We start from the raw sequence: 26843 nt of genomic DNA, 5'->3' as shown, positions 1-26843 counted from the left end.
CGTGTACGACGACACGCGGAGCGGAATGGAGCCACCCGACGTCACGCATAAGGGGTATTGCTCAGGAAATGTTCCCGGATCCAGCCTGACGCCTGAGAAATTTAAAGGTAAGGAATCTGCAGCTATATAGAATCTGTACCAGATAATGCATTACCGAAGGCAAGTAACTTGTTTATCACTTCTGGAATGGACCAGCCCCGGCGGAGTTTTGAAATCCACATCAATTTGTTAAAGGTTTGAGCGATTCAGTTGGCATTGAAGGCATTTCTTACCTCTGTCAAGGAAAGGTTAGGTCAAGTGCTCACGGACAACACCGCCTCCATGTCGTGCTGCAACAAGCAGGGTGGGGTTGGGTCGTGGACCCTTTCTCTAGAGGCCCTGCATTGCTGGACATGGCTGGAACAGCAGGGCATAACCCTGGTGGTTTAACACTTGGTAGGGTCTCTGAACACCAGAGTGGACAAACTCAGCCCCTCAGTTCACGAATGGCTTCTCCAACCAGAGGTGGCGCAAGGTCTCTTTCAGCACTGGGGAGATCGTTAGTTAGATCTGTTCGCTTCCGAAGAGAACATGCAGTGTCAGCAATACTGCGCGCTAGAGTTTCCAAGGCGACTATCGCTCTGCAATGCCTTTCATCACGAGTGGAGCTCAGGCTGGCTGTACGCCTTTTCGCCCATACCACTCTTGCTCAGAGTTCTGAAGAAGTTCGGGAACGACCAGGCCAAGTCACTAGACTGGGCGAGGAGAGCCTGGTATCCAGAGCTTCTGAAAATGAGGATCGATCCTCCGATCAGGCAGCCCCTTCGGGAGGATCTTCTGTCGCAGCAGAAGGCGAGGGTCCTCAACCCACACCTGTCAACTCTTCCCCTCCATGCGTGGAGATTGAGCAGCAGCAGATGATGACTTTTGACCTTCTTCCTGAAGTATGCAACATTATCTTGGCGGCCAGGCGGCCCTCCACTAAGACGGTATACCCCTGCTTGTAGAAGGCTGGTTTAGTATATAGTGCTCACTTATGGAAGTGTAGCACCCTGCACTAATCCAGACAACCCATATGGTGATTTTAGTGGTCTTAGACACCCTTAGCAGGGGAAAGGCTGTGACTATGGCCTTGGCTGGGTGTTTCCCAGTCCAAGACCTCTGTCAAGCAGCGACGTGGGCTTCTATGCTTACGTTCGCAAAACATTACTTCCTTGATGGGCAGGTTCACAGGGACGGGCATTTTGCCCATTCTGTCCTGCAAGACTTCTTAAATGAAATGAAATACCAGCATTTGTTTAGCACACAGCTACCTCCAGAAAGGTGTCCCGGCACTGGTAGCCATTGGGAAGATTAAGTGAGCTATTGCTCAGAGTCACAAGGTGCTGGGCTAATCTGCCACCGGATCCGGGGATCGAACTGTGAGCCCCTGTGTTCCGGCGTCAGCCACCCTGGCCGCTGCACCACACCTCTTCCGTAGGATGGTATGGCTTGGGTATCTAATTCAAAGGTAAGGAATTTGCAGCTAGAAGACTCTATCAGATGAACAAGTTACTTCCCTTCGGTAACGCAATATCTGGTAGAGACTATATCTATCTATATCTTCTGAAAATGAGGATCGATCCTCCGATCAGGCAGCCCCTTCGGGAGGATCTTCTGTCGCAGCAGAAGGCGAGGGTCCTCAACCCACACCTGTCAACTCTTCCCCTCCATGCGTGGAGATTGAGCAGCAGCAGATGATGACTTTTGACCTTCTTCCTGAAGTATGCAACATTATCTTGGCGGCCAGGCGGCCCTCCACTAAGACGGTATACCCCTGCTTGTAGAAGGCTGGTTTAGCATATAGTGCTCACTTATGGAAGTGTAGCACCCTGCACTAATCCAGACAACCCATATGGTGATTTTAGTGGTCTTAGACACCCTTAGAAAGCTATCTAAGTGGTAGCTGTGGAGATCATCCTTCAGGCTTAGTCCAGAAGGAATGTTAAGAAGCTTGTTTTACCAGTACTTAATCTTATGGTACAGGTTAAGTGACAAAGAACCACTCAGAGTAGTTAGAAAAAATATGTATTTATTATTAATACTCACTAACACAATACAGAATTTCCTACCCGGAAATACATGCACAATACACACAATACTTTGTCCATAGAATTCATAAATAGCACAGAATACACAGTGGTCCCCAGTGGGAGACAAAACCATATACTAAAATAGTGGAATGCGAACCACGACTCAAACCAAGAATGTACACAGAAGACGTAGAAGAGCCGGGGACCTAAGGAACCAGCCATGGTGAGGATCTAGGAAACCCACGGAGGTCATGTGCAGAGTAGCAACACGACAGCCTGCTCTATGTTAATCAATAGGTAAGTCGTGCTTGCAATTTTAAAGAAGAAGGACCCTTCCCAGCAGACTCCGAAGAAACCCAGTGGAAGATGGAAGGTTGGAGAGTCACCCCACCCGTGGATATCCCAGGAACCAGGATACTTACATCAGGGAAGCAGGGTGTATAGGTGTGAAGTGACATCGGAAACCGCCGTAGACCACAGTGGAGAACTTCGGAAAAGATGCAGCTGGCGAAGAAGGTGAAAGTGTCCGGTGGAACACAAAGGTGGATTAAGGTGAGAGGTATCTGCAAGCAGAGGAGACAGAGTCTTAGCCACTCAGGAGGGACCAGGAGGCACAGAAGACGAATGTCCACCGATGTTGGAGATGCAGGAGAGTTGACTGTGCCCTGGAAGTTGCAGCTAATTGGACCATGCGACGCAGAAAAGGACCATGAGCCATGCATGAGCTGTCCCACATTGGATGTCAAGAGGTCCAAATGACTCACCATGAGCAGGTAAGTCAGAGCAGGCCCGAGAAAGCAGGGTAGTTCACTGGAGCCAAAGAAGACCCTCGAGAGGACCCACGGGTCGAAGGCACAGGATGCTTGAGGTTGGAGCTTCTTGGAGCCCGAAGATCTCTGGAGTAGAGAGTCAACAAGACTTGGCGACGGCAAGTGGACGCAGTGCACAGGGCTTCTGTTCCAGCGGTTCTGAGGAGGGATACTGGACTCAAACTCGGTGAGAAGACAGTGCAGGTCTCGAGGGTGTTGTAGAACCAACACCTGTGATGCTGAACCTTTCGGAGTCTGTCAGTGCAGCAGACAGGCCGGCTGCACTGCCTGGCCTGGGGATGCAGGCGAGTGACTCCTTCGCTCCAAGGGAGATTCCTTTGGGTGTCTTGGATGCCCACAGGCCCTGTGAAAAACTTGTATGGAGCACAGGCACAGATGTTGCCACAGACTTGCAGGACTATGAGACCAGGAGCAGCAGGAGTCTTCCTCGTTGCAGTCTTGTTTCCCAACACTAAGTCCAATGAGGTCCAGAGTGCCCAGGCGGTCGAAGTTGAAATGGTATGAGATCTGAATCTTGTCCCACAACAAATCTAGGGACCCACCCACTGGTAACACTTAAGTACCCTAAGGATAGTGTTGGAACGATTTAGAGGTCCCTCCCAGCGGAGGGGCTGGACAGTGGGGAGGATACATGCCCTTTGTCCAGTTTCGTGCCGGAGCAGAAGAGTGTGACGCCCTGAACTGTTTTGAACTGGAGTATGCAAGGAGGGCACCAAATGTGCTCTTCAAGCAGTTTGAGTGGCGCTGGCAAGTGCCCCCACCCTGTCCCAATACACTAAGTCCTGTCTGAGAAGTGATAACACCTCCCTGTGAAAGGATACCTATTGTCCTGCCATCCTTTGCTTGAGCTAGGCTCAGTAGCAGGAGAGTAGAATCGTGTCTCTGGTCAGCAGCAGCCATTATTTGCTGTCTGGGACTAGAAGACTGGTACCAGGAGCACTGAGGACCTCTCAGCCGAGCTTTACAGTGCATGGAATCATACCTCCCATTTACAGTGTGGGGGTGTGATTCCAACATGTTTGATACCCAACACGACAGGGTTCGTTACAGCCAGTTTAAAGATTGTCACCGCGTAATCATGCATGGCCACCCTATGTATCATAATGGCTGATGCACTTACAACCTGAGAGAATGGACTCTGAAGGTTGGAGGGGTGTGCTGCTCATGCAGGGGCACCCTCACACTTAAAATTGAGTATCCTGCCTTCAGAATTAAAAGGCCTGCCTTAGGGTTGACCTATAGGTTTTAAGTACAGTGACCTCAGATATAAGGAAACTTTTATATGTCGTAAGTGGTGCTACCACCAGCTTACACAAGCTGCAATGGCAGGCCTATAGTCAGAATTTGAGTGATCTCTCATGGGTGACGTAATGATTGCTTCAGCCCATGGGAGACCCCTGGTGTACCTATGCCCTGGGTACCTTGGTACCATATACTAAGGACTTATCAGAGTACACCAGTAGCCAATCTGGAGTGTACCTAAGTACTCACCATTTCCAATTTAGGGACGAACCACAGAGACTGGGGTCCTGATTAGCAGGATCCTAGTCAGACTAGTCAGTAAAACATAATTACACCAGAAAAAAGTAGGGGTGACCATGAAAGCAGATCCTACATTCCTACACAACACACCACCCCAAACATAAGGAGAAGACACTAACCTTGCCCAGTTGAGTCTTCATTTTCTAAGTGGAAATATCTGGAGAGTCCATCTGCGTTGGCATGGTTACTCCCAGGTCTATGTTCCACTGTATAGCCCATCCCCTGTAGGGAAATGGACCACCTCAAAAGTCTGGGATTTTCACCCTTCATGGGTTTAAGCCATAAGAGTGGTTTATGGTCTGTCGGAAGTGAAGTGAAGTGAGTACCACAGAGGTATGGCTTCAACTTCTTCAAGGCCCAGTCCACAGTAAAGGCCTCCCTCCCTATAGCTGACCAACGTTCTTCACTGGGGGTCAACCTTCTGCTTATAACTCTACTGGTTGGTCCTGGTCCTGTGCATTTATTTGTGGCACAACAGCTCTTACCCCTATCTAAGATGCATCTGTCTAGACAATGAAGGTTTTGAAAGAGACATGAATTTGCAGAATGGGAGCAGTGCACATGGCCTGCTTCAGGTCATCAAAGGTCTTTTGATAGCTAACTGTACCATCAACATTCTTTGGTAATCTCTTGGAGGTGAGATCATTAAGGGGAGTCACAATGTACCCATATCCATCCCATAACAAACCTCCTGTAGTACCCAGTCAGGCCCAAGAAAGCTCTGACCTGTGTCTGGGTAGTGGGAGCAACCCAATCCAGAATGGTCTGGATTTTGCTCTCCAATGGCCAAAATTGGCCTCCACCTAACAGGTAACCCAAGTATACAACCTTCCTCTGCCATATCTAGCACTTGGTGGTCTTGATAGTGAAGCCTGCCTTTTGCAGGGCCCCCAGAACATTCCTGGGGTCAAATGTACTAAGAAACGTGGCTGAGGCCAAAGTATCTATGAGCTCATCTGCCCTTGGAATAGGATGGGCTTCTGTCTAGTGACTGCATGGAGGCCTCTGCAGTCAGTGAGGCTACCTGCCGAGGCTAATCCATCAAATGACCCATCAACAGGGTTCTGAGAGAGGAGATCAGGGAGAGTGTCACTCTCTGCCTCCTGTCCCTCATCAGTGGCCATGAGCAAGCTCATGTCAACAAAAGGTTTTAGGAGGTTCACATGAATTACCCTGTGGAATTTCTTGGAGTACCTAGGTCCACCAAGTAGATTACCTCACCTTTCCTTTCTAGGATGGTGTGGGGGGCACTCCATTTGTCTTGGAGAGCTGCTGGGGCCACAGGCTCCAACACCCACACATTCTGACCTGGTTGGTAAACAGTCAATACAGCCTTTTGGTCATGCCAGGCTTTCTGAAGCTCCTGGCTGGCCTCAAGGGGATTTACTAGCATTCTTCATGTACTCAGCCATATGAGTACTCAGGCCAAGGACATAGTCCACAATATCCTGCTTAGGAGGTTAGAGAGGTTGCTCCCAGTCCTCCTCAGCTAGACAAAATGGACCACTAACTAGATGTCCAAACACAAGAGAAGGCAGAGAAGTAAGACATCCCATTTTCGACTGAGCTTTTCTGGGAGTCCCATGATCTTACCCTTAAGGGTCTTGTTGAACCTTTCAACAAGCCTGTAGGAAAGTAGGACCTGCTTTCTTGGTCACCCCCACTTTTTGCTGGTGTCATTATGTTTCCCTGAGTGGTCTGACTAGAATCCTGCTAATCAGGACCCCAGTCTCTGTGCTTCTTACCTAAATTGGACATGGTGAGTACCTAGGTACCCTCCAGATTGGCTACTGGGGTACCCTTGTAAGTCCCTAGTATATGGTACTAAGGTACCCAAGGCATAGGTACAACAGGGGTCTCCCATGGGCTGCAGCATGTATTATGCCGTCCATGAGAGACCACTTAAATTGTGCCTACAGGCCTGCCATTGCAGCCTGTGTAAGCTGGTGGTAGCACTACATCAGCAGATATAGGTTTCCCTATATCTAAGGCCACTACACTTAAAACCTATAAGTCACCCCTAATGCAGGCCTTTAATCTTAAAGGCAGGGTGCTGGGTCCTAAGATGCACCCCCAAAACATTTGTAAGTTCAACAGCCATAACAACGTATAAAGTGGCCATGCGTCATTACGCGATTACCAACTCTAAACTGCATGTAATGAACCTTCTACTGTTTGGTATCAAATATGTTGGAGTCATATCTCCACACCATCAACGGTGTGGGAGGTATGATTCCATGCACTGTAAAGCTCCTCCAGGAGGCCCTCAGTGCTCCCGGTACCAGTCTTCCAGAACCATACAGGAAGCTAGGACTGTTGCCGGCCAGAGACACATCTCTGCCCTCCTGCTGCTGAGCCAAGCTCGAGCAGTGGAAGGCAGAACAATAAGTATCCTGTCACAGGGAGGTGTGAGAAGTTGGCCTAGTATATGCTGTTCACTAGTTAAAGTGGACACCTTGCACCAGTACAATTCGACTCTTATGGTAGATAGGTTTAAGACAACCTTTTAAAGAAAGCTATCCTAGTGGTAGCTGTGGAGAGCAGACTTCAGGCTAAGTCTTTAGAGGAATGTAAAGCAGCTTGTTTTACCTTAGAATCTCTTGAATTACTAAATGAAAGGACACCACACAGGTATATATATCAAATATATATGTATTTATTACTAGACACACTCTACTAATCTCTTTATGTGATTAGAAGTCAGGAACATATGCACAAATCAACGTTTCACAATAAATTAAGCACAAATATGGCTGGGGCCCTAGGGGCTTACCAGACCATATATTAAAAAAGAGACGTAAGAACAACGACTTGAGAAGGGGCAAGGCCTAGGGTCTTCAGAAGCGCTGGGGCCTCACTAATCTACCCAAGGCAGGTAAGTAAAGGACCCACGGGAGACGCATGCAGTGTGAGAACACAGCCGCGGATCCCAATAGACTTCAATGGAGCAAGTCGCAGTTGGAATTTTAAAGTTTTAGGATACTTCGGGAGAGTCTACAAGCAAGTCACTTACAGGGTAAGTAGTTCTAGAGCCAACACACACAGGAGCACCGTAGTGCAGGAGTTACCTCACCCCGGGAAGCCGGGTGCATAGGTGTCTTTTGGTGTCGGGTCACGGCGTCGTTTTCAATGGGAGCCAAAGAAGACTTGCTGCTTGTGAAGACAGAAGAAGTGTTCGGTGGAATCCAAGGCTGTATTCAGAAGAAAGAAGACCTGAAAGCAGAGGAGACAGTGTTCAAAGTCACTTGGCAGTGACCCGGGCCAAGGAAGATGGATGCCCACAGTCGTCGGGTGATTTCAGGTGATCACGGGTGTCTTGACTCTTCAGCCACGATGTCCAGGAGGCATCGACGACAACCAGGAGCTGGATTCGGTGTGTCCCACGAAGTCTGCAGCTTACTGCGGTGTCTGTGACCAGATTGGAGCCAACAAGCCTTGGTAACAGCAAGTCTCGTGGAAAGTGTAAAAAGTCAGCGGTGCAGACCAGCAAGGTCTGAGGGACTCACCCAGCAAGGGTAAGGCAGGGCAGGCCTGGAGCATCCAGGGGATCCCTTTGGAATTGTAGAAAAGTCTTCAGGGGACCCACAAGCCAGCCAGCAAGGGATCGTAAAGACGCCTCGGGAGGATTCACTCAACAGGAGCCCACGGTCACTCGGGATGGGGTAGGCCTCTGATCTTCAGTGGAAATCCTGCTAGATGCTTGGACCACACGTGGTCCAATGCACAAGTTTGTAGAACGTCGTGAAGGGGTTGCACTCGAAAATAGTGCCTGGTACCCAGGTATTGCGGTTCCTCGTCACTCGTGGGGTCCACTTGCCTCAGCATCGCTGGGGACTCACGATGGCCTTGGAGAAGTCAGGAAATCCACTTCTGGGGCTGCAGGGACTTCGGACTCCGGTGGGAGCGGGAAAGTTTGCGACCGTTGATTCAAAGTTTTGGTGCCAGCCAAGCAGGGGAGTCACTCCTTGACTCCAAGTGAGATTCTTCTGTCTTCCAGAGGAAATGGAATGTCGAAGATCCAGGATTTGTCTTCAGAGCGTCGTCCAGGGATATCTAGTTTGCAATGGCAAGGGTTCCCTAACTTATACTACAAGGAAGGGAGGGACTAGCTCTATGACCCCTCCTATGGGAGGGTCAGGGGAGTGGGTGGCTACACCCACTTCCCTTTGTCCAGTTTCACCCACCCAGCCCCAATACACTAAACCCTGTCTGGGAGGTGGTTACACCTCCCTATGACAGGATGCCTATTGTTGGGCCTCCTCCACTGCGAGTTTCGGTCAGCAGCAGGAGGGCAGCCCAGTGTCTGTGACTGGTGGCATCCATTTTGTGATGCCAGGGCTCTTCAGGATTCTACCGTGCTTCCACAGTGGGTACGTGTCTATCCCTCTAGAAGGGTGGGATCATACTCCCACACCAGTTACTGGTGTGGGGGTATGATTCCAAAGCATTTGACACCAAACATGACATGTTTTGATGCAGCCATTCCAAAGTTAGCATTAACTGCGAGGTTATAATGGACTTAAGAGTATATGGTTTGACCGCATTCACAAACAGCCCCAGAGAATGGACTCTGAGAGCTGCAGAGGGTCCCTGCTCAGGCAGATTGATAGGGCCTGCCTTAGGGGCGACTGATAGGTTTAAATGTGTGTGCAGGTAGAGATATAGTATACCTATATCTCAGTGAGGAGTACTAACACTACCTCACCCAGGCTGCAGTAGCAGGCATGTGGTGTCAGATTTAGTCTGCTTCCCAGGGGTGGCATAGTACATGCTTCCGCCCCTGGTAGACCTGTGAAGTACCTATGCCCTTGGTACCTAAGGTACCATATACTAGGGACTCATAAGGCACCACAGTATCCAATCACTAGTGCATCTAATATGCACTCCAAGTTGTTTAAGTGAGTAAGCAGATAGGCTGGGGTCCTGGATAGCAGGATCCCAGCCAGACTAGTCAAAAACCATCAAAACACCAGAAAATAAGTGGGGGCAACCATGTAGTCAGATTCCACCTTCCTACAGTGACCACCTCCCTGACAGGGTTTAGTGTATTGGGACAGGGTGGTGGCGCCAGCGCCACCGAGACTGCTTGAAGGGCACATTTGGTGCCCTCCTTGTATACTCCAGTTCAAAACAGTTCAGGGAGCCAACGCTCTGGCGTAAAAATGGGCAAAGGACATGGGAGTATAATTCCCACTGTCCAGCCCCTTCTCTGGGATGAACCCCTGAAGTGTCCCTTTCTTGTGGGTACTTAAGGGCTTACCTGTGGGTGGGTCCCTAGATTCGTCGTGGGACAAGATTCAGATCACATACCACTTCAACTTCAACCATCTGTACACTCTGGACTTCACTTTGGGAACCAAGACTGCATTGGGGAAGGTTTCTGCTGCTCCTGGTCTAGTTGTCCTGCCGGTCTTCTATAATGTCTGTGCCCATACTTCATACAGGTTCTTCACCAGGTCTTTGGGCATCCAAGACACCAGAAAGAATCTCCCTTGGAGTGAAGGAGTCACTCCCCTGCATCTGCAGGCACCCCAGTGTTAGATTTGAAATATTTTTTCTGTTAGGCACAGAAACCAAATGCTCCCTTTGCTATGCTCAAACTCTATTCCATGTTAAGTCAGCATCCATGGCGCCATCTTTATTGGCACCTTCTTGTTCTGTAACTAAGATCAAGCTTTTGTCTCATGTTGCTTGCCTCAGTAGAAAGCTACTGGGATGCATTTGCATCTCCAAGGTTAGGCATCCCTGAAGCAAGAGAAAATTGTTTGTTAATGCATACCTTTCCCTGAGATAGAGGGTGCTTCCACTATTCCAGCTGCAAGCACAGACTGTATGACCTCGCCAGAGAGATAGTGTGTGCCCAGTCTCAGACTCTTAGCTCATCCTTCTGTGCCTCCCTTTTATTCAGTGTTTGTCCAAGCTGTATTTTTCCATAATGGGCGGGTCTTTGTGGGCTCTGCAACATACATAATGTAACTTTATGCTTCTTAGAGTCAGTCCCTTGACAGTCATCTCATAGGGCTGGTCAGACTGGACCACACTGCAGTGTATTTACTAATAAACTAGTTAGTTAGTGTTCTCTACTGCGTCATCGACTCTACATTTTTGGGGAGGCTAGAGGAGGTTGTGAGTGACCCGGGTGACCCTAGTTGGGTCACTTCCCTCACCAGCACAACTGACCAGTCTGCTGATCCTAGTTTCCCATGGACTCTGAAAGGCTCATCAACACAGGTGATGGTTCTACAACTCCCTATAGGCCTGCACTGTCTCCTTACCAAGTTGGGGGCCAGTATCCCTCGTCAGAACAGCTGGAAATGGACCCCTGTGCACCGCATAGACTTGCCATTGCCAAGGCTTGTTGACTCTCTCCTCCAGAGATTTTCAGGCTCCAAGAAGCTCTAACCTCAAGCAACTCCTGAAGCCAAGATCTTCACCCTCACCACTTCCTCTGCCCCATGGGCCTTCTTCATTGGTGAGCTGCTCAAGGTCCTCTTGCGACTCCTGTGCCTTTAGCCCGTGGGTCCTCTTGAGGGTCTTCTTTGGTTTCAGTGGGCTCCCCTGCTTGCTCGGGCCTGCTCCGACTCACCTGCTCATGGTGAGTCGCTTGGACCTTGCTGGTCCGACACTGCACCTTTTTTGTCGACTATGTTGTTTGCTGCTGCCAAGGCTTGTTGGTACCCCTACCGGATACTGACCCCCTGGCTCCCTACAACTGAAGTGGGACAGCTCGTGAACGGCACATGGTTTCCACAGCATCACCTGGTCCGCACACCTGCAACTTCAAGGCCACCTTCAACCTCTTCTGCATCTCCGACATTGCTGAGCATTCATCTTCCGTGCCTCCTGGTCACTCCTGAGTGGGATAGACTCTGTCCCCTCTGCTTGCAGATACCTCTCATCCTGAATTCACCTTTGGGTTCCACCGGACTACTTCATCTTCTATTCCAGCAGCATCTTTCCTGAAGTCTTACATTGTGGTCTACGGCAATTTCCGATGTCACTTGACACCTATGCATCCAGCTTCCCTGGTTTAGGTATCCTGGTTCCTGTGGTATCCATGGGTGGGGTGACTCTCCAACCTTCCATCTTCCACGGGGTTTCATCAGGGTCCACTGGGAAAGGTCCTTCTTTAAAATTGGAAACGCAACTTCCCTATTGACTAACATTGAGCATGCGGTCGTATTCCCACTCTGCACACGGCCTACGTGGGGTTCCTATATACTCACCTAGGTTGGTTCCTTAGGTCCCCGGCTCTTCCACATCTTCTGGGTGCATTCTTGGTTTGAGTGGTGGTTCGCATTCCACTATTTTAGTATATGGTTTGGTCTCTCCCTGGAGACCACTGTGTATTTGTGCCACTTACATGTGTTATTTCCTAAATATTGTGTGAATTGTGTTTATATCTCTGGGTAGGAGATAATACAATGTGTTAGTGAGTGTTTGTAATAATATACATATTTTTATAACTGCTACTGTTTGATTCATTTTCACTAACCTATACCATAAGATTAAGTACTGGTAAAACAAGCTGCTTTGCACTCCTTCTGGACTAAGCCTGAAGCCTGCTCTCCACAGCTACTACTTTGAGAGCTTTCTAAGGTTGTTTAAGACCACTAAATTCACCATAAGGGTTGTCTGGATTACTGCAAGGTGCTACACTGCCTGTGGATTCCTCACCTAATGAATTACCCCTTACACAGCATTCCCCAGAAACTTTTCACCATAGCTCTCCCACGTCGATGAAGAAGTCACAATGGAAAGGCTCTGCACGTGACGTCATTGGAGCCATAAGAAAACCTCATCGGCGTTCTGATGTCAGTTCCCTTTTTTCTGCGCTGTCAACGTGTAATGTTTTTTTTACAGGGCTTTCCATTTCTGAAAGTTTTATTGTTGCAGGTTCTTCCTGATATTGTAGCAGTGACATGGCTGCTCAGAAGAAGTCTGGTTTCAAGCCTTGTAGGGAATGTGAGGGTCATATGTCTATCACCGCCCCGATGAGGATTGCCTTTGGTGCCTCTCGTCAGACCACAATGTCGAGGGGTGTTCGTCATGCAGGCGCATGAATCCAAAGGTTCTGAAAGAGAGTTAGGCCAAGCTGTTCATGGCCAGGGCAAAGAAACAGAAGAGGGTCCGGAAAAGGATGCGATCTAAGTCCAAGTCGCTGACTCGGCGCACCTCGAAGTCGTCGAGGAAACACAAGAAGAAGTGACATCATGGTTCCAGACGTCCTTTGTCTAAGGATAAGTCACCGTAGTCAGGGTCCCCGGTACTCCGGCGTCACAGAAAGGATGAAGTCTCACCTTCCCCTTTGCCCCAGGTGACTCCGGCACAATCTCCAGCTTCGAGAGTCTCCCCAGCACCCAGAGAAGTGATGCCTTAGCCTCCGGCCACTCCACCCCGGGCAGCAGTGTCTCCAGCGCTGCAGCCAGAGCCAGTCTTACAGCCTCCTCGAGTTTTTTCTGAACCGGCGGTACTGGATCTGTTTTTACCCTATCTGCTAGAGACTTCTAGCTGCAGATTCCTCACCTTTAAATTTCCCAGGCGTCAGGCTGGATCCAGAAACTTTTGCTGAGCAATACTACCTGTGCGCAACGTCGGGTGGCTCCATTCGGCTCTGCATGATGTCAATGACATCAGTAGCATTGGTTATGATGTTGCGGTGCCCACATAGGCACCACCAAGGCGTGCGGACGTCAGTACTTTTCATTTTTTCCACGCCAGAAGCGCAGTGCAACAAAGTGACTGACGTGAATATGTGCAAAACTAGGGACGTGAAAAGGGAGCAGCCCTAGTCCTACAACATCAGTCCGCAAAGCGGGGAGGCATGCGTGGGGCTGTAAGGAATCTGCAGGTAGATAGAGTCTGTACCAGATAATGCGTTACCGAAGTTAAGTAACTTGTTCATCTGATAGAGACTTCTAGCTGCAGATTCCTTACCTTTGAATCAGATACCCAAGCCATACCATACCGGCGGTGGGTTGCGGACACAATGACTAGACTAAAACGTCTTGCAGGGCTAAGCGGGCAAAGTGCCCGTCCCTGCGCACTTGTCAATGAAGGCAATAATGTTTTGTGAACATGTGCAATGATGCCCACGTCGCTGCTTGACAGATGTCTTGGACTGGGACACTCTGAGCCAACGCCATAGTCACAGCTTTTCTAATAGTGAAACGGGCCCTTAATCCCTCAGGGGGCTGCTTCTTCGCCAAGGCATAACAGATTTTAATGCAGAGAACAACCCAGCGAGAGATGGTTCTTTTCTGCATCGCCTTTCCCTTCTTTGCTCCCACATACCCCACAAAGAGGTGGTCATCCCCCTGGAACTCTCTTGTGCAGTCAAGGTAGAACGACAACGCTTTTTTTGGGTCCAGTCTGTGGAGATGCTCCTCTTCCTTAGAGGGATGTGGGGGAGCAAAGAAGGTGGGCAAAGTAATGGACTGACCAAGATTGAATTGGGTCACAACCTTTGGTAAGAATGATGCCCCAGTGCGAAGCACCACCTTGTTCGGAAAGGATATAAGATAAGGAAGCAAGCTGGGTAACGCCTGCAACTCACTCACCCTCCGGCCGATGTAATCGCCACTAAGAAGGCTGTTTTGATGGTCAACAGCCGGTGGGAACAATTGTGCAACGGCTCAAAAGAAGCGCACATCAGGTAAGTGAGGACCAAATTATGGTCCCATTGTGGCATAATAAAGGGCGTGTGTGGAAACAAGTGACCCAGCCCATTATGAAATCTATTTACAATAGAGGATTTAAAAAGAGAAGGTTGGTCTGGCAGACGCAAAAAAGCAGACAGAGCAGAAAGGTAACCCTCAAGAGTTCCCAAGGCAGAGCCCTGCTGGGCGAGGAGCGAAAATAGGGTCATTAGACCTTTCTGTACAGTATAATACAAATTTCTGCCAACAGCAGGCATATACCGACTTAGTGGAGGGCAGCCTGGCCACCAGAATAACATTGCAGACCTCGGGAGGAAGGTCAAAAGCCATCAACTGCCGTCGCTCAATCTCCACGCATGGAGGCGCAGAGTTGACAGGTTCGGGTGGAGAACCCTCTTCTGCTGCCGCGAAGATCCTCCCGGAGGGGTAGCCTAATCAGAGGATTGACACTCATGCTCAGAAGCTCTAGATACCAGACTCTCATCGCCCAGTCCGGCGCCACAAGGATGACTTGGGCCTGGTCGCTCCTGATCTCTTTCAGAACCCTGGGCAGGAGTGGTATGGGCGGAAAGGCGTACAACAGGCCTGAGCTCCACTCCCGACAAAACGCGTCGCCGAGCGATAGCGGCCTTGGAAACTCCAGAGCGCAGTACTGTTGACATTGCGCATTCTCTTCGGAGGCGAACACATCTAACCACGGCTCTCTCCACTGCTGAAAGAGACCTTGCACCACCTCCGACTGGAGACGCCATTCGTGATCCGATAGGCATCGATGGCTGAGATTGTCTGCCCTGGCGTTCAGAGAACCTGCCAGGTGTTGAACCACCAGGGTTATACCCTGTTGTTCCAGCCATGTCCAGAGACGCAGGGCCTCTCGACAAAGGGTCCATGACCCCACCCCGCCTTGCTTGTTGCAGTACCACATGACGGTGATGTTGTCCGTGAACACCTGTACCAACTTCCCCTTGACAGAGGGAAGAAATGCTTTCAATGCGCAGCGAATCGCTCGGTGCTCCAACACGTTTATGTGGAGCCCGATCTCCGCCGGAGACCAGTGATCTCTGATTCCATCTCTCCCAAGTGGCCGCCCCATCCCAGAAGTGACGCAACCTGCACAATTGCGAAATCAGGTTGGGGAGGGGAGAGAGGTCTGCCTTGACCGAAATCTCGGTTCATTAACCACCACTGCAGATCCTTCGCAGTTCCTTCTGAGATCTGAACCGCGTCAGTGAGATATCCCTGATGCTGTGCTCATTGGAACTTCAAATCCAACTGCAGAGCCCGCATACGCCATCTCGCGTGTTTTACCAACAGGATGCAGGAGGCCATGAGGCCCAACAGCCTCAGAGTCAACCTCACCAAAATCCAGGATAGAGTCTGAAATATCGGAATCATAACCTGAATATCCTGGACTCGCTGCTCGGGAGGATGAGCCCAAAACTGCACTGTGTCCAGAACAGCTCAGATGAAAGGGAGCGTCTGAGAAGGAGTCAGGTGTGACTTCGGCACATTTATAGCAAACCACAGCGAATACAGGAGGTCTGCCGGGAAGACCCTATAGGAGAGTAGGATCTGCTTCACATGTTTACCCCCACTTTTTGCTGGTGTTTCACTGTTTTTCGACTTTAGTCTGGCTGGGACCCTGCTATTCAGGGCCCCAGCCTATCTGCTTCCTCTCTAAATTGATTGCATGTACTTTAGGTACACTCCAGATTGGATTCTGGGGCACCCTTGTGAGACTCTAGAATATAGTATACTATGTACCCATGGCATAGGTACCCCAGAGGCCTACCAGGGGCTGAAGCATGTATTGTGCCACCCCTGGAAAGTCATGCAAAATGACACCACAGGTCTGCTACTGCGGTAAGGTGGTGCATGCACCCCTTACTGAGGTATAGGTTCACTATACCCCACCTATCACTGCACATAGTAACCTATCAGTCACCCCTATGGCAGGCCTTATCAATCCTGAAGGCAGGGTGCTTGATTATATGTGAGAGGGTGCCCAGGCAGGAGCTGAGCCCCTCTGCAGCCTTCAGAATCTCTTCTCCGGGGTTGTCAGTGGTGCAGCCCGACCATATACTCTGAAGTGCATTATATCTTAAACGGTTAATGCTAACTTTGGACTGACTGCATGGAAACATGTGGTGTTTGGTGTCAAACACCTTGGAATCATACCCCCACATCAGTTCTTGATGTGAGGATATAATCCCACCCTTCTAGAGGGAGAGACATGGCAGTACTGGTATACCCGGTAGAAATCTAACAGAGCCCTAGCATCACAAAATGGATGCTGCAGCCACAGACACGGGTCTGGCCTCCTGCTGCTGACAGAAACTCCGGCAGGGGAGGCCTGGACAGTAGGTTTCCTGTCACAGGGAGGTGTAACCACCTCCCAGACAGGCTTATGTGTATTGGGGCTGGGGGGGAGCACTCTCAGAGTACTTTGAAGTCCTAGCGCCAAGATGCTCCTTGGAGTGTAAGCGCGCTCTACAAAAGCCCATTCACATTCACATTCACATTCACATTAGTTGTCCCTGTGCATAGTCCAGCTCAAACCAGTTCAGGGGCTTCCAACCCCTGCTCTGGCGCAAAACTGGACAAAGGAAATTAGTGTATCCACTCCTCTTTCCAAACCCTCCCATAGGTGGGTCCCCAGAGCTAGTCCAACCCCTTTCTTAGGTATAAGTAAGGAACCTCTGTAACCAGAACTTTAGATATCCCTGGACGAAACTCTGAAGCTGAATCTTGGAACTTCAATGCTCTACTAAAGACTAGATGACTGAAGAAATCTCCCTTGGGGTCAAGGAGTGGCTCCCCTGCTTGGTAGGCACCAACGAAGCATTTTGCCAGTCTGCATCCCCGAAGCTCCCGCCGGACTCCGAAGTATTTGCAGCCCAGTAAGAGGATTTCCCGACATCTCAGAGGCCGATCCGAGTCCCCAGCAAAGCTGAGACCCACAGCCCTCGTGAGTAGCATGGAACCGGAACTCCTGGTCACCGTGCACTTTTGCAAGTGCATTGACTTCTCGACATCTCTTGAAGTCGTGCTTGGGGTTACTTGTTAACCCCACCTCGAGCAGAGAATCCACAGAAGATTGTCGGCCTAGTCACCCCGAGTGACCTGTGGGCCACCATTTTGTGTCTCCTCTCGAGGTCTCTTCGCGATCCCTGGTCCGTCGACTGGTGGGTCCCTGAGGGGGTAACTTTGATTTTCTTTGGGCTTCCCTGGTTGCTCCAGACGTGCTCTGACTCCCAACCAAGTGGTGAGTCCCTCAGATCTTGCTGGTCTGCACCGAAGCATCTTTCTCCTTTCTGCGTGGGCTGCTGTTGCCAAGGCTTGTTGTGTCCAATCCGGGCACCGATGCTGCAGCACTCGACATCTTTTGCGGGACAGCTCGAATCCAGCTCCTGGTCATCCTCGACGCCTCCTGGTCCTCGTGGCTGAAGAGTCAAGCTTCACCTTCTTCACCTGAAATCACCCGACATCGGTGGGCATCCACCTATCGCCTTCCTGGTCACTGGCAAGTGACCAAGACTCTGTCCCCTCTGCTTTCAGGTTCTTCTCGACTTCGATCCAGGCTTGGATCTCTTCGGACACTTCGCATATTCCCGGCAGGAGCACTTCTTCACCAGCTCCCACTGAAAAAGACAACGCGACCAGACACCATTTGACACCTATGCACCCGGCTTCCCTGGGTGAGGTAACACGAGTACTCCGGTGCTCCCGTGGGTGTTGACCCTAGAACTTCCCAAGTTCCAAAGGGTTTGGTCCTGATTCGTTTCTAAGTGTCCCTAATCTTAAAAAATCTAACCGCGACTTTCCCCATAGAAGCTAACGGGAGCTCGCGGCTGTGTTCTCAAACTGCATACGGCCCTCGTGGGTCCCCTCTGTCACTACTATTTTGGGTGGTTCCTTGGGGTCCCAGCGATTCTACCGGCTCTAGGCCTTGTGTCTAGTTAAGTCGTGGTTGTTATACCACTATTTTAGTATATGGTTTGGCTCGCCCCTAGGGCCTGACGTGTATTTGTGCTTATTACTGTGATATTTGAAGTGTAACTTATGTGTTTTGACCTCTAGCCTCATAAAGAGACTAGGAGGGTGTGTTTAGAAATAAATACATATATTTTATATATATACCTGGTGTGGTTGTCTTTCATTTAGCCACTCAAGAGATAATAGACTGGTAAAACAAGCTGCTTTACATTCCTTCAAGACTTAGCCTGAAGGCTGCTCTCCATAGCTACCACTAGGATAGCTTTCAATAAAGGTTGTCTTTAACCTATAACCAATAAGGGGTTCTTTGGACTGGTACAGGGTGCCCACTATAATTAGTGGACAGCATATACCAGGCCAACCTCTCACAGACCCGCTTGTCTGTTGTAATAGGTCTCCAGCGGTGGAGATGGTGATGAATTGTCCCACCCACTCAGGGGTGTGGAAATCTTTGAAAAAGCTACGTGGCCGAGGGACAAAATGTTACAGAAATCTACTTGCCCTCTGTAAATATCTGCTTGCCCTACCTACTGTATAAATCACTAAGCTAGGTCTGAGAGAGAGCATGCACTGCAATCAGTGCAACATATGTGCAATACATATTTCAAATGCCAGTTCAATTATGCCGTGAATGGTGATGCACACACTTATATGCAAATGTTGAACTGGCTAGTTGTACAGCATGTGTAAAGATGTCATTGTGCACTGCACCCACGTATCAGCAGGTTTGTCTGTGACAGACTTTCATATGTAAAGAAATGATATCTAAAGACAGAGTGCAGACTGGTAATTGACTACATTTCTTGCTGTCTTTGGGGACGACTGTGTTGGAATATGAACCTGTAGGACAGAAGGGGTTTCTCCTTCGTATGGCCAACTCATAGCTCTCCTGCTTCAAAAGTACGCAAGAGATGTTCTGATAAACATGTGTGGATGGGAATAACTGCAATTCTTGGCCAAGCTTATCAACTCTTCATGGAGCAACAAAATCATGTAGCAGAGGTACTGTGGTTCACTTAAACCGTATCCACGATTCTTGTCAGAGTTTCTATACTTTTAATGGGGAAGTTAAATCAATTTCTCCTTTAACACTCCTGGGCAGGTGTAAGGTGGTTATATTATGGTGTATGCAAGGCAACATCTGCACATTCTTCTCCCACACAAGAATCATATACAAAACTGGCAGTATCAGTGCAAGGTTGTCTTGCACAGTACCGGTGTAGTAATGGCAGAAGCAGCTGTGGAGGCTTCACTGACATGGAGAGGCAACTCTTCAGTGGATGTTCAAGTTTGTCTAACTCAGAACAAAAGTAACGTAGAAAATATGACACACACACACTCACACTTACATAGCAGAAAATAAAACTTAATTCCCTTCTCACAGCAAAGGGAAGAACAGCTAGGTTAAAGAAACAGTCAATCTAGAAGTGGAGGGCTAAGGATCATTGTGATGGAGGGGTAGTGAGTCACTGGAAAGACTCAGCATTCCATGTCACACCTAGCAAGGACACTTGGGCTCAATCACAGTAGAGTTGGAAACCCTTTCCTGGCCTACTGGATATTCAAGGCAAATTTGACGAATTAAGATTATTTATGCTTCAGCTACCAGGATGTCTAAATCCAATATTAACTGTTCAACTGAACAAACATCCAAAAGTGCCACTACTTGTTTTTATTTTCTTTCTGTTATTGTGGTCTCTGACCATCATCTAACCCCTTCTGCAGACTGACTCGCATCTAGTATTTCCCTGAAGGACCAAAAAAGGTTGTAGGAGGAAGGGAGCAGGAGGTACACCAAAACCATACTTAGGGCACGTGCCAAAGCACTGCATAAATGCCAACATGTCAAAGTCCGTCTCTCCCTGCTTCCTAGCCTTAGCCATAAGAGGTGTAAAGGTCTTCAAATACACACGACCCATCATGTATAGTGCATTTGATTCTGTAGCAATTAAGAAAAAATCTACAACTCCTCTCAACCTGAACCTACCCACCACTTCAGACAAAATGGAAACGCACAAATTGCACGGACAGCAAATAAAGTTAACACCCCTAATTAATGACTGGAACATAAAGCAATGTATACAGCACCTACTGCTGATGGTTGCAAACAAAAGACCCTCCAGTATTTGCCCCACCCTTCATTACAGATAATACGTAAATACAATAACGCACGAACGTGCTATTGTTTTTTTTCGCACAGGGTACATCTTTAGCCAGAAACGGTTTGGGGGTAGATTGCTAAAATATAGATCCGTAGTAATCTAGGAACCAGTTAGGTCTTAATAACTGACAAACACACTTTGGGAGTGAGCCTTTAGCTGGAGTGCTACTGCAACCAGATCACATCCCATATTTCCAGACAAAGGCAGAGAAAGAAGACATTAGGAATGTTGGAGCACCATGCTAGAGTGCGGGTGAACTAAGCAATAGCACTTATGGTGGCAGCAGGTGTGTGGACTCACTGAGCTATTTTTCTTGCTCATGCATCCTGTATTCCCATTCCTGCAGGTGCTCTGTTCTGCATTGTGAAGGATAAGTGATGGGGTTTACAGGTTCTACGTCCTGAACTTAAGAGTGTATAGCACAAGAATTATGCAGTAGGCTGTGCTATCTTACTGGTGCGTGTTCTTCTCGCACACACCATAGACTGGTTCTTACCATCCCACCACTAGCCCAGCTCTTAATCAGCTACTACATTCTGAAGTCGAAAAGTCTCAGGTTCAGAGCACAGCATTTCTTTTCAGTTGAGAGGACGACAAAGTCATTAGGAACTGGCCGAAAAATCCTTGCACATGTGTGCATCAACTGCATATTTGTTTCAATTGGTGCAGAAGCAATGGGGTTGACTGGCCAATACTCTGCTGCAGCACTAGATAAATAGAGTGGCCGTGCATCTGCACTTGCATTTCAGATACCGAAGGGTCTGATGCACAAGTTTATCAGGGACAGGCAGTTAAAGTGAAACCGCAATGCATGCCCTGGCTGCTTTAGAGACCACGTCAGAGAGACAGCTGGGAAGTGTAGGCCCTGTGAAAACTGAATTTCGTGTTTGAGCACAACATGAAGCTTGTCATATATCCTTTATACACATTCAGCAATGTAGAGGGTGCGGAGGGGGCCAGATCTCGGAGCACAGGGCCACACAGAGTTAAGGGGACGAGAAGACAAAAAAAAATACAGGAACCTACATCCGATTCCTAGAATGAGGACGGTATCACAGCAAATTACAAAGGGCAGAGGGCGAAATTACAAGAATGAAAACCCCTCTCCTCCCTCACCCCCTCCCAAGTCTCTTACTAGTGAATGCTGACAGTGATTTGCATTGAAGTGATGTTTTCCTGCTCTTTCATGTGCAGCTTTTCGGAGGCATTGAGATGCCCTGCATTTCATGGCCTTTGGAAATGCGCAGACATTCTATTTTCTTCTGCAGAGTGCCCTCTAAACCCACCCCCGAACTGAGATAACCAATAGTCTTAATTCACTATCATCCTGGACCCCGTCTAATAATAAAAATACACTCTAGACATCACCAGTTCCTCATACACAGACCCACTCATCTTAAACTATCCCAAAATACATGCACAGTCACCCACACAACCATAAAGACCACAAAAAACATCCTTTCGATACAGACTTCAGGTTACCTGGCAAGGTATGTAGTCCAGTGTCAAAATTGTTAACTGCGTCCGAAAAAAACGTCTAATCCTGAATTTCTCTTCAGGCAATTTGTGATCCTGACGAAAAGAGTTGACCTCCCAGTTGACCTGCCAGTGTTTCCTGAAAACCATCGAAAAACAAGCCAAATGAGTCACAGTTCACAAACAAAGAAGTGACAGTCTCCCACGCTGACAGGTGGCGCGCATACACCTCTGGCAGAACAAACCGATGTAACACACTCGTGAAGGCTCACAGTAGACAGCCTCACAATTAACATTGTTACAATCCCGGGCCTCCCCACCGATATCTGATACTCACTGTCAAGTCTGTTGCACGGCTGCTTCTTGGTGCTCTCGTCAAAGCACAGATTATTAGAAGTGGGGGGGGGGGGGGGGAGGAAACACCCATTTGCAGCAGCTGGTACCTCAGGCTCCCCTGGATTTAACTCGCGTGCTGAAATGATGAGTTGCAGACAGCGCTCAATTCATGTTTAAAAGAGGTAGGGGCATAGATTGTTCCTGTGCCTGGTAACATGATTGCGACGCAGGGGAGAGGCGAGTGATCCAATGCTCATGACGATCAGAGGCCTCAAAAGGTTCTCTGAGTTTCTGTCATGATTTCTGATTGGCTGTGCGCCCCAGAGTACCCACAGCTCCGATGTTTATTATTTACGCAATTTAATGTCTACTTGTCCGTCGGACAAACTAGACATTAAATCTTCTTGCCCATCATAAACATCAACATGGTTCGGGTGTCAGGCGATATGATTACCCCACCCCTGCCACTGGAGTAGTGTGGTCCTGCAGAATCAGCCAATGAGTGCTTGGAGGCTGCTGCTGCCGGGGGCAGTGTGGTAGACGACTTCTGGCTTCCATTCTGAGGGCGGAATGTACCGTGTCCACGCATGGCTTGGGCAGTCTGTGCAGGATGGTGGCTAGGATAGGGCTGACGCAGCTGGAAACCCCTGCAGTTGCAGGGGTGAAAGGAAGACTGGCCACGAGGAGTGGAGGAGAGGCCCAAGAATCTGGCTGTAGCTCGAGAGTCCTTGAACCTGACCACGGCCTAGTCTGCCTTTTCCCCAAAAAGGCAGTTCCATCAAAAGGCATGTCCATCAAATTGGCCTGGAGATACCCCGAGAAGCCAGATGTGTGAAGCTAGGCATGGCGCCTCAAGGCCACTGTCGTTGAAATAGATCTGCCCAGAGAATTGGTCGTATCCAAACTACACCGTATGGTGAATTTTGCCGCATCTCTACCGTCCTTGACAGCCTGGGAGAGCACAGCCCGGGCCTCCTCCAGGAATTGTGGCAGCACCTGCTCAACCGTCTCCCAAAGAGAGTGGGAGAAACAGCCCAATAAGCATGCGGTATTCACCGACCGCAATGCCAGACTGGAGGAAGAAATCATCTTCCCAAATGAGTCCAGTCTCTTGGATTCCCTATCCAGTGGGGCAGAAGGGAATGAGCCCTGGTAAGTAGAGGTTGCACCACCAAACTTTCTGGGGTGGGGTGGTGGCTGAGGAACCTTGGGTCGCCCGGTGCTGGGCAATGGGGACATGCAATCGTCCTGTTCACAGGAGCCACTGTGCTAGGCTTGGACCAAGTTTCTAGTAGGAAGTCTGTAAGTGCTTCATTAAAGGGCAAAAGGGGTTCAGAGGTGGAAGCCCCAGGTTGAAGAACTTCAGTCAGGAGATTAGTCTTGACCTGCACTGAGGGAAGTTCGAGTCCAAGGACCTCAGCTGCCCTCTTTACCACCATAGCATAGGACGTCCCCTCCTCCATAGCCACTGTAGGTGGAGAGAGCATGCCAAAGTCTGGGGAAGTATCCAGACCACTGGTTTCCCCAAGTTCCCCATGCCAGTCCATTGTCTCCTCAGAGACATCCTGGTTCTCTAGAGGGTCTCCACACTCCTCCCATTCCTCTCCTGAGCCTAGCACATCCACAAATTGCTCAGGCGACAACATAGAACCCCGGGTTCTGTCAACGTTGGAATCGGCATTGTATGACGCCGTTCTGGCTCCATGTCATCGGCGAGGAGGATGGGGCCTGCGCCATCGACATCCGCTGGCGAAGCCGATGGCACCGACTTAGTGTTCGACACTGGGGAAGGTCGTGTTGATACGACCGGCGTAGAACCGGAACCGAGATCAGATCCCTGAGGCCCCACTGGCGCCGTGGCCGAAGTGGACGGCGTCGAACCAGATGGGGTCCCATCCAACCCCGCGAGGCCCGAGGGCTCACCAACAGGGTAGTTCTGCTCAAATACACGGCGCATGGCCTCGTAAATATCCTTAATTTGAGCAAGAGTCGCTCCGGCTGCCAGAAATGGAGGGAGGCGCGAAGTCAACTCTGGCTCCGGTTCCGCAGAACCGTGCCTAGAGCGTCGGTGTTCCTTGCCTTTTTGGACAAGGGACGCCAGTTGAGGTGAAGTCGATGTCCGCTTGGACTTCTTTTTCTTCTAGTGCCTCTTCCCTGAGTGTCCTGATGACCTCGAATGGGAGGAAGAGGACTTAGGGCTCCGTTAGCGATCCCGCGACCTCCTCTTCTTTGAACGGGATCGTGACCTCCTCGGAGCCTCGCTAAACGGTGTCGACTGCCAGGCCACGAGCAGCTTCATTTTGCGCTCCCTCAATGTTTTGCCATCGCTTTGCAGTCTGAACGTGACTTCGAATCGTGGTCGCGTTCAAGACACCTCAGACTAAGCGGTGGGGATCAGTAACCGACATCATGCATGAACAAGTCCCACACGATTTAAAACCTGTCTTCCTACCCGACATCCCTCACACACGAAGTTGTCAAAAATATCAACAAATGTTGAGAAAAAGCCTGTCAAAAAGCGGCAAAGGAGTAGCTCTTCTCGGATCGGCGCTTAACTAGCTGGCGCAGAAAGAAAAGAACTGACGTCCGCTTGCTTAGGCGGTGCCTATGTAGGCACCGCAACGTCATAACCGAATGGAGCCGAATGGAGCCACCCGAAGGGGTATGCTCAGCAAAAGTTTCCGGACCCAGACTGACGCCTGGGAAATTCAAAGGTAAGGAGTCTCTACCAGATAATGCGTTACTGAAGGTAAGTAACTTGTTCTTCCGGCTCCAGGTACGGATCCTTCGCATTGCATGAATGCGATGTTCAGCATGTTTGCCATGGTGGCTAACCCTTCTGCTGCGCCTGTTGTCCCCATGGGACCGTTTACATACAGTCTTGAAGATTTTCCGCCTCATTTTGCACAGGTGCCTTTCATGCCATTTATGCCTAGTTGACCCCTTCGACACCGAGGTACTTGATGCCTGTGCAATCCCTGGAGGGAAGAGTGCAGTTGGAATCCTCTCCGGCGCCGTCTGGCTCCGGTCCAGTGCCGACTTCGCCTTGTCTAGCGCCTTCAGCTAATCCTTTGAAGCCTCAATCGAAGTTTGTCCCGAAGTCACCGGTGCTGCGCCTGGTGCCACCAGTACCCAGGATGAGATCTAAGAGGGAGGCACAGAGGCTGCTGGAAGAGGAGGAATATCAGGAGCAGCAGGAAGAGGTTGAAGAAGGGGAGAGTATTGACCCTATTCAGGAATTTGAGGGACTGCAGGAGGCTAGTGGTTTGGATACATCTCCAGGGATGAGAGCACTTTTCTCCGAAAGGCCTTCTACCACAGGAGGTCTCTTCTTACCACTCTATAATAAGGAAGGCAGTTGATCTACTGGACCTTCCGTTGCCTACTACGGAGCTTAAGTCCAATATTCTGACAGAAGTTCTTCATTCTCCCTCTTCTGTATCGGAACCTCTGCTTCCCTTTAAGGATTTGATTGAGCCCATTTTAGAGGTATGGCAGAAGCCAATGACTGACCCTGCTGTGTCCAGCTCGGTTGTAAGGAGCTACAAGGTAGCACCTGGAGATCCATCTTTCTTTTTCACACACCCGTCCCCAGAGAGCTTAGTAGTCCAGGCATAATGCTCTACCAAGCAGTCTACAGGCTCTTTTCCATTCACGCCTGGAGATAAGGAATCTAAGACGATGGAAAAAGCAGCGAAAAAAGTATTTATCAGCCCATTTGGCCTTGAAATCCACAAATGTGACGTGTTTGCTGGATCGCTATATTCACGCTCTGATGGCTTCTGCAGAGGAGGTGATCCCAAAATTTCCAGAGGACATTCAGGGCCATTTTGCGGAGGTTCTTTTGGACACACAAGCTGTGGCGAGTCAAGTCATGCAGTCAGGGCTTGATACAGCGGGCTTTGTTGCTAGGGTTATGGGTTCCTCAGTGGCAACCAGGAGGCCCGCCTGGCTAAGGGGGTCTGGGTTTTCATTGGATGTACAGGCCACCCTATTGGACTTGCCTTTTGATGGCTTTCGCCTCTATGGTACTAAAGCAGACTCTGGCCTACAGTGCTTTAAAGATAGTAAGGCCACAGCTAGATCGTTGGGTCTACAGTCCCAGCCCAGAGGCTTTGGATACCGCATATTTTGTGGGTTTGACAAGACTCTTTCCTTTCGGGTCAGGCAATAGCAGCATCAGCAACAGGCGAATCCCCTGTTTAGATCGTACACAGGAAAAGGTAGAGGTCGCCTTTGAGGCAGAGCGTGGCAGAAAGTCTCCTCCTTTCCTATTACCCCAACTGGTACCGCAGAGAAGCAGCTCTAGATCCCGCTTCTTAGAGCATGTTGGTCCTGTGGGAGGTCGGGTGTCCCATTTTGTATTAAATTGAAGATCTGTAACATCAGATCTCTGGGTTTTGGATCTCGTAGAAAATGGATATGCCCTTCCTTTTCAGGAGATTCCCCCTCCTTTTCCCCCTCACCAGGGCCGGTGCTCAGAGGACCATCTGTTTCTCCAGCAACAAGAGGCTCTGTCTTTGCTACAGAAAGGTGAGATAGAGGTTGTTCCGGAGCAGGAAAGGGGTCAGGGATGCTACTCCCAATATTTCCTGATCCCCATAAAGGACAGGCGATTGAGATTGACCCTAGACCTCAGGCACGAGAAATTCAAGATGTTGACCCTAGCTCAGGTTTCTCTGGCGCTGCAACAGGAAGACTGGATGGTGTCGATCGATTTGCCGGATGCATATTTTGACGTTCCCATCCTGAAGTCTCATCGGAAGTATCTGCGTTTTACAGTGGGATCTC

Source organism: Triturus cristatus, chromosome 4_2 (assembly GCF_964204655.1).
Source record: "Triturus cristatus chromosome 4_2, aTriCri1.1, whole genome shotgun sequence".
In the NCBI taxonomy this organism is placed as follows: domain Eukaryota; kingdom Metazoa; phylum Chordata; class Amphibia; order Caudata; family Salamandridae; genus Triturus; species Triturus cristatus.
The sequence above is the reverse complement of the archived record's forward strand: the minus strand, read 5'-3'. Positions refer to the sequence as shown.